We start from the raw sequence: 12444 nt of genomic DNA, 5'->3' as shown, positions 1-12444 counted from the left end.
TCTCCATGAACTCTTTGGAATTCCCTGTTCCCTCACTTAGCTGTGAAGGCAGGCTTCAAGTACGCCAGTGCTGGTACTTTCCGTTTCCAGCTCGGCCTCTCACGGGGTACTTGATTTCAGGGCTTGGCTGGCCTTCTCTGTAGAGAGACTCAGGGTTGCAAGCCTGCGGATCCCCTTGATCTGTGTTCCCTCTCTCAGTTCTGCAATTGCAGCTCCTAGGCAGCAGCCTATTTCGTCCCAATGGCTGTGATTGTACTCCATAAAACCAGGCCACAGGCAGGATTTTGCCTGGGACCTTCATCTGCTTACCCTCGGCTCTGTTTTACTGATGAATAAAGCCAGGTTCCAAAACAGCCTGGTTTGCCAAGACTAGGAATGGGCACAGTTGAGTCTTATACTTTGACTGGGAAGCATGCATGGTGTTTTCTTCTCTCCGTCACACAGTTCCCACACATATTGCAGATGCACTGTACACGGAGATGCACTTGTCAGAAGATGCTGTCTGCCGAATTGGGGGCCCGCGGCGGGAGCAGCCCCCAGGGAGACACAGCAGCATGTGGGTGACATCGCATGTGAGAAATGCTGCAGTTCTCCAACTGAGTGCCTTCCTCTGTGGGATTGAGAGAAATGGGTTCCTGGTTGGGGGATCAAGTTGAGCTAGTAACATTTTTTGGAAGATGCGTTTTATTCATGACAGAGAACGTCTGGTTCATGCCCAGAGGACTGCTTCCTGTCTGGGCTAGGCTGAAGCCAGGAGCCTGGAATTTCTGGGTCTCCCATGTAGGTGGCAGGGCTCTGGCTTCTTCATCCTCTGCTTTCCCAGGTGCATTAGTAGGGAGATGGGTCGGAAGTGGAGCAGCAGGGACTCAAACTGGTGTTCTGATACGGGGTACTGGCATTGCAGGTGGTGACCTGACCTGTTTGCCGCAACACAGCTTACTGTGCCACAGCTCCAGATGCTGAGCTGATAACCTTTGAGGATCTGGCCTAAGAACCACGGAGCTCACAATTCATGGAAGAGCCTAATTGCCATGGTCCATGTGCTGCGCAGGAGCTGCTGGGCCAGTACCTGCTGTGCTCCCCTTCCTGTTCCTATTGACCCATTGCCACTGGGTCAGACCTGCCAGTCTCCCTGCATGGCTCTGAAATGGTCTTCAGGTGCCCCGTGCCCCTTCTCCTAGCTGCTGTAGCTCTACTGCAACCCGTGGGGAGAGCCAGAGAGAACGGAACACAGTCCTGGGCTTGCCAGTGTGGCCTGGGCAGCAGGCCCTTGCTGCTGGGTGCTCAGGAGGCAGCCACTTTCCAGCTGAACCTGCCTCCCAGCTTCTGCCTTTCTCCTTGGTATGGCACTCAGCTACTCTATTTTTCTTCCGCTTTTCTCCCCTGGATTACAGCTCAGGGTTCAGTCTTGCCGGGTCCTCCAGTGTGGTTGCTGCCTCTGGAGTTCCCAGCCAATTGTACTTCCGGGGCTAGGCCATAGCCAGTTTAGGCCAAGTCTTGGGTTCCAGGCAAGTGCTGAGTGTCACTACAGTCTGGGCTGACCCACCCAAGGGTCAGCCCTGGGCACCAGGCCAGTCATGTCATAAGGTGCAGTTCCGCCTCGCCCTCCCAGCTGAGTAGGCTGCGTGAGTCACAGCCCAGGGCCAGCTTCCCTTTGCTGGCTCACTTGGGTGCTCTTGGCCTCCCCAGAACAGGCGATTCCTGTTCTCTTTTTCATGTCTGTCTGAGCCTGTTTAATAGCTGGTCTTCTTTTTGTATTTCAGGCTGATGGCTGATTTTCAGTTAAAGCCATATGACTCCTTGCTTTTGGTTTGCTTTACATTCATTCTTTTGGGCACCTGCTCTCCACCCCCTGCAGGCCAGGTTGTCTAGTATGCCGTGGTGTGGCCCTGGGGAATGGCCCAGCTTCATTGTTTCTTCAGATATCCATCCTTCTGGATGAGAGCCTCTTAATGGTTTGTTGGACATAAATAGTTCACTCTTGAAAGGCCCACCAGATCTGAGGCTGGGAGTCTTGAGTTCAATCTAGGTCTGTTAATGGCTGGCAGAAACCCACTTTCTTTTTTTAAGTGATTTATTTTTCTTAGGAAGGCAGATTTACAGAGAGGAGAGACAGAGAGAAATATCTTCCATCTGTTGGTTCACTGCCCAGGTTGCTACAACAGCCAGAGCTGAGCTGAACCGAAGCCCAGAACCAGGAGCTTCTTCCGTGTCTTCCATGTGGGTTCAAGTTCCCAAGATTTTGGGCCATCCTCCACTGCTTTCCCAAGCCACAAGCAGAAAGCTGGATAGGAATTAGAGCATCTGAGACATGAACCAGTGCCCATATGAAATCCTGGTGTGTGCGAGGTGAGGGCTTCAGCCACTGAGCCACTGCACCAAGCTTGGGACACATCTTGAGCCAGCACCTAAGTTCTCATGGTGCACATTTAGTGGGGAGCTGCAGTCAGCAGTAGAGCCAGGACTTGAACCCAGGCACTTGGATTAGGGATGAAGGCATCCCAATGGTGCTGTGTCTGCAATGCCAGTGCGCCTGCTTGAAGGTGAGCAGTTAAAGGTTCCTGATGTGCTCCGGCAGGAGGTGCGGAGAATGCTTTCTGCTTTGCCTGCTGCCACCACCCTGGGGTTGGGGCTTATTCTGAGATTCAGACTGCAGCTCAGCAGAGGCCCTTTTATGGAAGTGGAGTGGTGAAGTGGGTGGGAACAGCGGGCTGGTTGTTAGGGCTCCACAGCTAAGGAAGGACTGACAGGAACTGGATGCCTTCCCAATGGTGCAGTTCTAGGCTTTGCAGTGGTCATACATACAGTGTCTGAGAGCAGAGGAGACTCAGTACATGACAAGAGATGTGCTGAAGCCACAGAGGGCCACTGGGATTGCCACTTGGGGAAAGAAACATCTCTGCATCTCCCTTCCTGTCCCTGCCTGCTAGTGCCTTCCTCACCGGCTACACCTAACAGGAAATCTGTGTAGTTAAAGGGTGGGGAGTGATGGGCAGCTGGGGTAGATGGAGAATATCCAGGACATGGTGCTTACTGGTGACAGTGGCGGTGTGGGAAAGGCTGGTCGTGTCATGGCTCCCCGTGGTGCAGGTGGCTTGTACCTGCAATCCGTGGTAGTAGGGATGGGCTGTGTCCTCCCTCTGCATCTCTGGGTATCTATTTCTCTGGCTGCATGACATTATTCCTGGTGATGCCATCTCAATCTGATGCCTTTCTAGGGCAGTTTCTCTTTGGCAGGTTCATTGGGCACTTCCCCCTCTTTTGTGTGTGTGCATGTGTGAGTGAGTGAAGGGGTATCTTTGCATTGCGAGCTCCTTCAGGTATCACTTGTCTATGTTTTCAGCATCTGACAAGGGGAAGGTGTTTCTGAAATGGCTCTTGCTTGATGATCAGTTTCATTATGGAGTCAACGATCTCACACAGTTCTGAAATGAAGGACTTGTCACAGTTGCTGGGAATTTTAAAGGTGGACAGAAGGACATGAGTCCTTCTACAACCAAGATCACTTCTGGCTACGTGTCCAGTCATTGTGTTACCTGCACTCCCCTGTCCATTACAATACTGTTCTCAGTAGCACAGCTGTGGCATCAGCCTAAGTGCCCATCAGTGGGAGGATAGAGAATGGCACAGCTTCCTTCTTCAATCAGTTGTCTGTTGGTACCCATGGCATTGGTTCCAAGATCCCCTCATACCAAAATCTCAGGTCCCTAGAAAATCAGAGAGGTCTTCCATCTGATTTGCTCCCTAAGTGCCCACAATGGTGGTAGCTGCACTGGGAAACTGGAAGCTCAGTCCAGGTTTGCCATGTGGGTGGCAGGGACCCAACAACTTGAACTGTGTTCCTCGGCCTCCCTTTAGCAGGAAGCTGGAGTCAGGGGCTAGAGCCAAACATCTAACTGAAAGGACTCCATTGTGGGATGCCCACCCTCTCCCATATTCTTGGAATCCTCTCTAGATTACTTATAATACCTAATGCAAGGAAAATGCTTTGTAAATTAAGTTACTGCTGTAGTATATTAGTTAGGGGATAATGGCAAGGAAAAGTGAAGAAGTGTCTGCACATTTTCAGTACAGAAGCAATCATCAGAGACCTAACCACACAGTATGAGCAAGTGTGGATTGAATCCATAGGTGTGGAGCCAGTGGGTATGGAAAGGTCTTCAGCAGTCATGGAAAATCCCATGTGTATGTTCTCTTAAGGGTACAGTGAAAGGCCCCATGTCACTCTCTGCTAGCTGGCATAGAGTCAGATTTACACAAAACAGCTGTGTCTTGTAACATTCTGGTGACTTCCCCAGGTGTCAGGGTAGCCTGTAACTTTTACATTTCAGAGCTTTAAGACCAGGGAAAATTAACCAGGAACATGGCATGACTGATCCCTTTTCTAGAGAGGGGTACCAGCGGTAGCAGGTTTCAGGATGCTGGTCTGCCACATGTCAGTGAGGGTGGGTTCTCCCAGCAGGCAACACACATCTGCAGCTGAGCCTGTGCACTGCCTGAGCCTGGCTGACTCAAAGTTGAGGAGTGAGAATCTGAGAGCCGATGTGAAACCTTTGGCAGGGGCTGTCTCATGGCTGTGTTTTATTGATGCTTGAATATTGGAGCCTGGGAATGGAAGAAGGAAATCTTAATACAGATTTGACCCACCCCCAGGCCCGTACATTTTTAATTGATTTCATTACACCCAGAATGGTGTAGTCTGTGTTCTAAAGGGATAAGATTTAATTGTGAGTTCAAGTGAGTCTTCTAGGATGTTCCTGGAGTTGCACCCAGGGTGAAGAAATGGCAGGTCCACCAGGATTCTGTTGTTGGCGGAGATGAGAAAACACTGGGGGCTCAGACGGCCTCACCAGCAATCCTAGGTGCGAATTAGCTTCTCTGGCAGTCAGTGGGATATTGAGGAACTGCCCCTGTGAGCCCCTGAAAGGGTGTGTGGAGAACTGACACCCCTCCCCTCCTCAGGGAGGGTTGGGAACAAAGCTGTTTTCAGCTCTGCATGGCTCTTTGAATTGCACTTCCTCCTGCCATAATGAAGAGTTTAAAGTTGTGTGAAAGCATAAAGACAGGAGGATACTTGCTTGGGAGCAGTTGTTAAAAAAAATCAGCCTTGTCTGGGAGGGAAGGATGAATCTGTTGGTAACAGGTTTGTAGCTTACATAGTTTCTTTTTGATCCTTAAAGGCAAGTGGGAAGTGACTTTATGCTGCTTTAACAGATTAGGAAAGTAGAGTCAAGGAAGTTAATTCTGAGGCAGCAGAGTGCAAGTCACTTGGGACTAGAAATGTCTGTGTGAGTGTGTATATGTATGTATATGTTCACACGTGTACAGTCCCATATATCTTAGCATTAAGGAGGCATTTAGGAATGCATTGTTAGGAACTTTTATTGTTCTGAGAAAAGTATAGAATATGTTAGTACTAAGATAACTGTGCTGTCATGAGGCAGTTGTCCTAGAGAACCACCATATATGCTGTCATTGATCAGAACTTGGAAATGCGGCTTATGATGTTATGTTCGTACACACACGTGCATGCATAGCATAATATACCCACATGTCTATACGCGTCCATACATTGGTTACAAATTTTATGGCTATAATGATTGCAGCACACAGTTTGTAAATCACAGCAAACTGTGCCTGCTCTTTATGAAGAATTCCACTCAGCTAATTGGGTCTCCTCCCACAGTGTTCCAATGTCCATGGCCAACCGACAGAGCTGCATCCCACTCTGCTGTTTTCCTAATCAATGTGTCATTACATATGATGTGTGATCTACAACCGTTAGACTATTTATCGTCCCACACAACTCGTACTCATCATTTGGAGCCCCGTTTTGTCTTTGGCTCCACTGATTTCACTAACACCATCCTTTGAGTGTAGTGGTTGCTGTTGCAGGCATTGGGATGTGATTTGTTTCTGTGTCATCTGAAAGTGTCCTTGTTTAGCTAACAGCATTCCTAAAGAAAGGAACATTTGGCTCTCCTGAGCCAGCGTGGGTACACCAGGTCCCAGTACATCACCAGTTCCATCATCCTGGTCTGGAAGAAAGGTGGGTGCTTGTTAATCTTATTTGGAGATTAGTATTGGTAGAATGGGTGAATGCCATTTCAAACTTAAGGCCAAGAGCCAGTTCATGGGACCCTATGAGTTCAGAGGTCTTGGTGGACAGTCCCATCATGGGGGATGTTGGTACCCGGGCCTTTTGAGACGAAGACTCCTGTCTCCTTCGCTGTGTCTTTTTTCTAGGTTAACTTAATCCCGCATTTGTATTCTCCATCTTCCAGGAAAGGAGAAGCCTTCTTGTCTCCCAGCAAGATAACCTAACCATAGTCACCAATACCCAATTGCTATGGCCAGTTAGAGAATGAGAGAGTCTTCTCAGGGCTTTTCACAGTAAAATGTAAATAGGTAATACTCTGTGCTTGTTTTGTTCAAAGGACAAAGGGAACGCCTTCAGCCCCTCCTGGGGATGGCCCCTACCAGTGCTTCTTGGTGAGATACTTCTGGATCTCACCAAGTCTGCATACATTTTAATCAAGGAACTAATGAGTATGTTTGTGCAGTTCCTGAAATGGCATTATGTTATACGTACTGTTCTGCTGTTTTTTTTTTCAATTGATAGTATTTCTTAAACATCATTGTATTTCTGTACAAAAGCAAATGTCCTTTTCCATCCATTGGGTTCACCATGATTTATTTAACCCCTTTCCTATCTGTGAGCTTCAGCAGTTCTTTCCTCATTGTTCTAATACACTGGCCTCTGTAGTGAGTGTCTTTGTGTAAAATGCTGGGGGTGTCTGTAGAATGAATTCCTAGAAGTGGAAATGCTGGGTCAGGGAGTTGGTGCTTTTGTTGTTCTAACGGGCATTGCCAAGTTGATTCTGTGACTACTGCCAAGTTACTCTTCCTGAAAGATAAAGTCGCTTTACAATCCGACTACAAGCAGTAGAACTGGCTTCACTGCCTCTCGCATGGCTGTTGCTTCTTGGTACTCTGCTGTGTGTAGTTTCATGAATCTTTCATGAGAGTTAAGCATCTTTCCAGGTGTGTATCAGACTGTGGGTCATGACTGTGAGCTCTCTGACTACAGTGTTTGTTCATGTTCCTATAGGTTTGCGAGTTTTGTGGTTTTGGGGGGGTTCTTCATAGATTGGAGTATTTTATGTCCATGATGTGACTTGCACATCTTTATTCTGGGTTGTCATTTGTCTCTTGACATTTCTGCTGCTTTTCCTCTGCAAAATGGATTTTTTAGATGGCAGTGAATGGATACGACATGTGGTTTCTTATAGGAGCCGCCTTAGGGGCCCAGGGGCATGGCCTTTACCATCCAGCTTGAGAACCCTTCCAACCTTTCCATAGTCCCAGGTGGGCCTTTTTAATGTCGCTTTTATTAAATCCTCTTCATATTTTGTGAGTTTTTTATAAGGGGGTTTGCCTTGCCTACTCTGGGTTTATTGAAAAATAGTCTCTTATAATTTCTTCTAGTACTTCAATGGTTTATTTCTTTTGTTTCTTTTTTTTTTTTTTTAAGAAATGGTGGCTTTTTTCAAAATTAAAAAGAAAACTAATGTTGTAGTAGGCCAGTTGAAAGCAAGGAGTCCGTAAGTCAGTCTTGGTCTCTCACATGGATGGGTTTCAGAGCACCGACTGCTTGAGCCTTTCCCTACTGTCTGGGGGTTGTCTGCCCTCTGCCACCACCCACTCCTCCCTGTCCCCAGGTTTCTGGCATTACTCATGACTGTAGGCAATTCAATTGCAAAGCATTTTCCAGGAGTCCATGTGTATTATGGGGGTCAGGGGGAGGCTGGGAGATGAAGTGTGTGCTACGTTGCTGATACCCCACCTTGGGGGTGGAAACTCCACCTGGCTGTAGTCCTCCTATCAGGTGGAATCACAGGTGTGCTGGCCAGGAAACTGAGTCTTGTGAAAGGTAGCCTGTGGGTGTCTACACTGAGAGAACTGGCTCAACCCGAGAAGATCTGGCACATAAGATAGCACTTCTTGTCTCAGATGAAGAGTCCTCCAGGAATGAGTGGTTGTGCCTTGACAAGGGCTCTTAGAGGAGGTGGGTGGTGGTCCTGAAGTCCCAGAAAATGATTGGAAGGAGGGGATGCCTGTTCTGATCTTCCCTTCCCAGTGGCTCAGGTACCCTGGTGGCAGAATAGGTTCCCAAGCCCAGAGATCACCAGCAGAGACCCCTTGGTGTCTGCTCTTCCTCTCCAGTTATTACAGGATCTCCTGGGGGCTGCTGGGCAAGGCGTGGAGCATCCAGGACCCAGGTTGGCCATCTCAGGCTGCAGGTGGCATAGCTATCACTTCTGTGTGCTTCTTGAGTAAAGTGGAAGAGTGCGGGAGGCACAGACTTGAGACCTGACAGGTTCAACCAAGCGTATGCTACAGAGCCACCTCTTCGCCCCAATCCAGGAGCCACCAGGCAGGGGCTGTTCACAGCACAAAGGGTGTGAATGCCACATTGCAGGGCCAGTGCACCATCCCCCCCCCCCCAACCTGGGCGTAACCCAGGCATGGCATTGACGTGGAAGAAGGTGTCTTTCTGTGTGTGGAATTAAGTTCCAGAACTTTCTGCGTTTGTTTTTCAGTACAGTGCCTTACTCAAAATGAACACATGAAAAAATGTCAGGTTTTCAGCATAACCTGGGATAGTTCTTCTTTTGTCAAAGCAGCTGTATCTGGGTGGGGGGCCTCCTCCTTATAGTTTCTTGTCTGTGATTACCCATGGCCTGAACTGTACTGTTTCCCTGTGCCTTGGTTGTAGTGGTTGGTGGGTTATTTTGAAGAACTTGGTCACCTGTCATGGCCTTCTCCAAAAGAGAGAAGTCAGTTGTTTGCAGCACGTGGCCAGGTTGAATAGTAAGTTGAGCCACAAGAGACAGAAAGAGGCTATACATTTGTTTTTTGTTTTTTTTTTTAAGATTTATTCATTTTATTACAGCCAGATATACACAGAGGAGGAGAGACAGAGAGGAAGATCTTCCGTCCGATGTTTCACTCCCCAAGTGAGCCGCAACGGCCGGTACGCGCCCATCCGAAGCCAGGAACCAGGAACCTCTTCCAGGTCTCCCACGCGGGTGCAGTGTCCCAATGCATTGGGCCGTCCTCAGCTGCCTTCCCAGGCCACAAGCAGGGAGCTGGATGGGAAGTGGAGCTGCCGGGATTAGAACCGGTGCCCATATGGGATCCCGGGGCTCCCAAGGCGAGGACTTCAGCCGCTAGGCCACGCCGCCGGGCCCTATACATTTGTTTTTAAAATAACAAAATAAAACTTAACAAGAAGACAGGATTATTTATTTATCTGATTGATTTGTAAAGCCGAGAGACACTGGCAGAGTTCCTCTATCTGCTAATTTACTCTCCAAATGGAGCCAAACACTCGGCCCATTTCCCTCACATGTAGGGGCTAGATGCAACTGCCTCTGCAGTCAGTGTTACTTCTCAAAGTGCACATTAGCAGGAAGTTGGAGTCAGGAGTGGATCTAGGATTCAAACTCAGGCCTTTGGATGTGGAATGCAAAATACCCAAGTGTTGTCTTAACTGCTGTGCCAAAATCTTGCTCCTTGACCATGAAAGTTTCAGGCATGCATAGGGACTGAGACCAGATGGTTTGGAGGGAAGTATCCATAAGATAATTTGAGTTAGACTGATTTACCAGCCCAATTAGGAATCCAGAGATGGGCTGTTAGCATAGAGCATCACTGACGGCCACACACCAGTCCACACCAAAGCTATGGATGGGGGCCTGTTTGGCAGGGTTAGGTACCATCACCCGGCTGGGTGGTGGAGTGGTGGAGTGGTCACATTTGGCAGGGTCAAGACACTATCCAGCACACAAGAGAATTTGGTCCAGGGGTAGACTCTGTGGGGGAAGTGTGGGCCCAACCCTGTGGAAATACAAGTCCTGCAGGTTAGCTTGCGAGCTGGGGTGGCGATGGACTAAGCTAGGAGTGACCATGGCACCTGCCATCACTCACGGGTAAAGGAACCCACAACAGTCTGGGCAGGTCAAGGCAGCAGCACCCGAATGTGCATCCTAAAAGAGGATGTGGGGTGGGCCGGGCTGCCACTGGAAGGGGGCAGAATAGGCAGGGCCGAGCAAACCTTAACTCACAAGAAAGAGCAGAAATCAGGCTGGAGCACAGGTCATGCCGAGTAGACCCTTGCACCTACTGATGTGCGTGAGCCAGGGACACTAAGCCACAGCATCTAAGGCAGGGACCAGGACAGGTGAGGGGCTCTGCCAAGCTGAGTCAGATCAACCACTGGCCTGCGCATGATCTAAGGCTGGGAATAGGCCCAGTTGGGGAGCTAAGGGGACACCCTAGATGGGTTGAGTTTCCCACCAAGGAGTGCATGGGCTGGAATGGGGGCTGCGTTCTGATCAGGATATGGTTGTAATCTCACATAGCACAAGTGTGGACTGGGACTGAAAGCACCAAACCGGCCTAACTCCAGTACCATCTTGTGTTCTGGAGGACCAGGGTAGATGTGTGACAGACTAGGCTAGGTCTCAGCCCTTACTGAACCATGTGTGAGCTGTATGTGGGTATGAAAGAGCCGTGGCTGGGTTGAAACATCCAACAGTAAGAACCAGATTGGGTTGAAGGCCAGTCAGGAAAAGCCACTGTTCCTGCTAGGACAGGAGGTGAACTGAGTAGGGCTGGCTCATGGACCCACTGGTATGTGCAAAATCTGGCATTGGGAGAGGTTGTGATGGAGGAGCCTGGGCAACTCCTCTGGCAGGACACAGTCCCTGCAGGTAAGCGTAAGAAGCATAATAGGAAACAGCCCAGAACAGGCTATGGAAATTATCCCACTGGCATACACTTGGCATAGGTTGGGGGCAGACCAGGCTGAACCCGTTCACATCACTGGCTGGCGAATCCGAGCACCAGAACGGAATGTGGGTCGGGCCGGGTTTGGTTGCGACACATACCAGTACACATTAAGGAATGCCAAGGTGAGATGAGCCGTATCAGATGTGGTTGCAGCACCCAAACAGCACATGTGAAAATTTGGGGGCGGGAGGCAAAGCCGGCAGGGGAATGTGCGCTCTGCTGCTGAACAACTACTTCCATTGGAAAGTGTGAGTCGGGATGGAGGCAGATCAGACTAGGCAGGGCTATAACCCCTGTGGGCCTCATGTGAGCTGGACAAGAGAAGGGCCACGGTGGGCTGACTGTTCCAATTGGTGCAAGCAAAAATTAGAGTGGGTGAGGGATGGTTGGGCTTAGCCACAGCATCAGCTTGCAAAGGCTGGGACTGGTAGCTAATTCTGTGAAGTCAAATGCCAGAACCACCTAGAGAGTGCATAATCTGGGAGTGGCCTAGTAGGGAGATAGTGGGCACCTCCCCTCGGGGTTACCACTCCCACTGGAAAGCATGAAAACCAGGACAGGGGCAGGGGTGGCTAGATAGAGATGCACCTGCCAGTATGTGTGTGGGCTGGATAGTAGGTTGGTTGGGTTGAACTAGGCTTCAGTGCCCATTGACAAGTACCAGAGCTAAATGGGATGTGGGACAGACTGAACAAGCCTGCGGTACATACTGGCAAGCATGGGAACCAGGGTAGGGGGCAGGCCTGGTGGGGGCTATGGGGAGTCTCCCCAATTAGGCTGCAGCTCCCACTGGTTTGCGTGAGGACCGAGTATGAAGTGGGTAGGATCAAGCTGGACTACAACACCCATTGGTTCACGAGGAAGACAGGGGTGGAAACAGAACTGACCCAGCAATAGCAGCGACCAGCATGTGCAAAAGCTGATTGGGGCAATGGACAGTGTTGGACCCTGTACTAGAAAACTCACGCAAGAAGCAGGTTTGGGATCATCTCAGATGAAGTTTCTTTGGAGATCCCTCCAACTGAACTGCTGATCTCAGAACCCCAACCATGAAGAGACTATGTCAGCCAGTGGATTCTGAGTAGCTTTCATTGCAATTGGAATAGCGAGATTGGCAGCAATTCAGAACTGTTGAACTATCAAAACTGCTTGAGCAGGACCCTCAGAGCACGGCTCAGGTTGGGGATCTGGGATGGGTGGGAGACTGGGTGGGGCTTTTCCCTTTGTTTCTCCCCTGACCCCAGATACAGAGAAAAAATGATAATATTAGTGTGGAAACAATGGTGTTACCCACTTTCACCCTGTAGCCCTTGACCCTTTGTACCCTAATCAACTAAGTAAGATTTAAAAAATAATTTAAAAAAGGATTAAGTGTTTATATAAGGACGAGCGCACTTTTTGCTGCCCACTTCTGACTTTTAACCATCACCATCTTTTGTCATGTGTTACATGGGAAGGCTTCAGTGCCACCGGGTTCCCATGTGCACCTGTAGTTCAGTGCTGCCCACCTTCAAAACCCCTGCTGGCTTTCAGTTCCTGGAGCCTCTGCTTTTTGAGAAAGATGTAGAAATGAATTCTAGCATATAC

The 12444-nt window shown here is 49.3% G+C and overlaps 1 protein-coding gene across 3 annotated transcripts in view; it reads left to right on the top strand.

The window, feature by feature from the left end:
- The window catches only part of DAPK1 (death associated protein kinase 1), a 168086-nt gene that overhangs the window by 18744 nt on the left and 136898 nt on the right, over window positions 1-12444 (top strand). The window lies entirely within an intron of this gene.

Source organism: Ochotona princeps, chromosome 14 (genome assembly GCF_030435755.1).
Source record: "Ochotona princeps isolate mOchPri1 chromosome 14, mOchPri1.hap1, whole genome shotgun sequence".
NCBI lineage: Eukaryota > Metazoa > Chordata > Mammalia > Lagomorpha > Ochotonidae > Ochotona > Ochotona princeps.
Note: the sequence above shows the minus strand (reverse complement) of the source record. Positions and strands in the feature narration are given on the sequence as shown.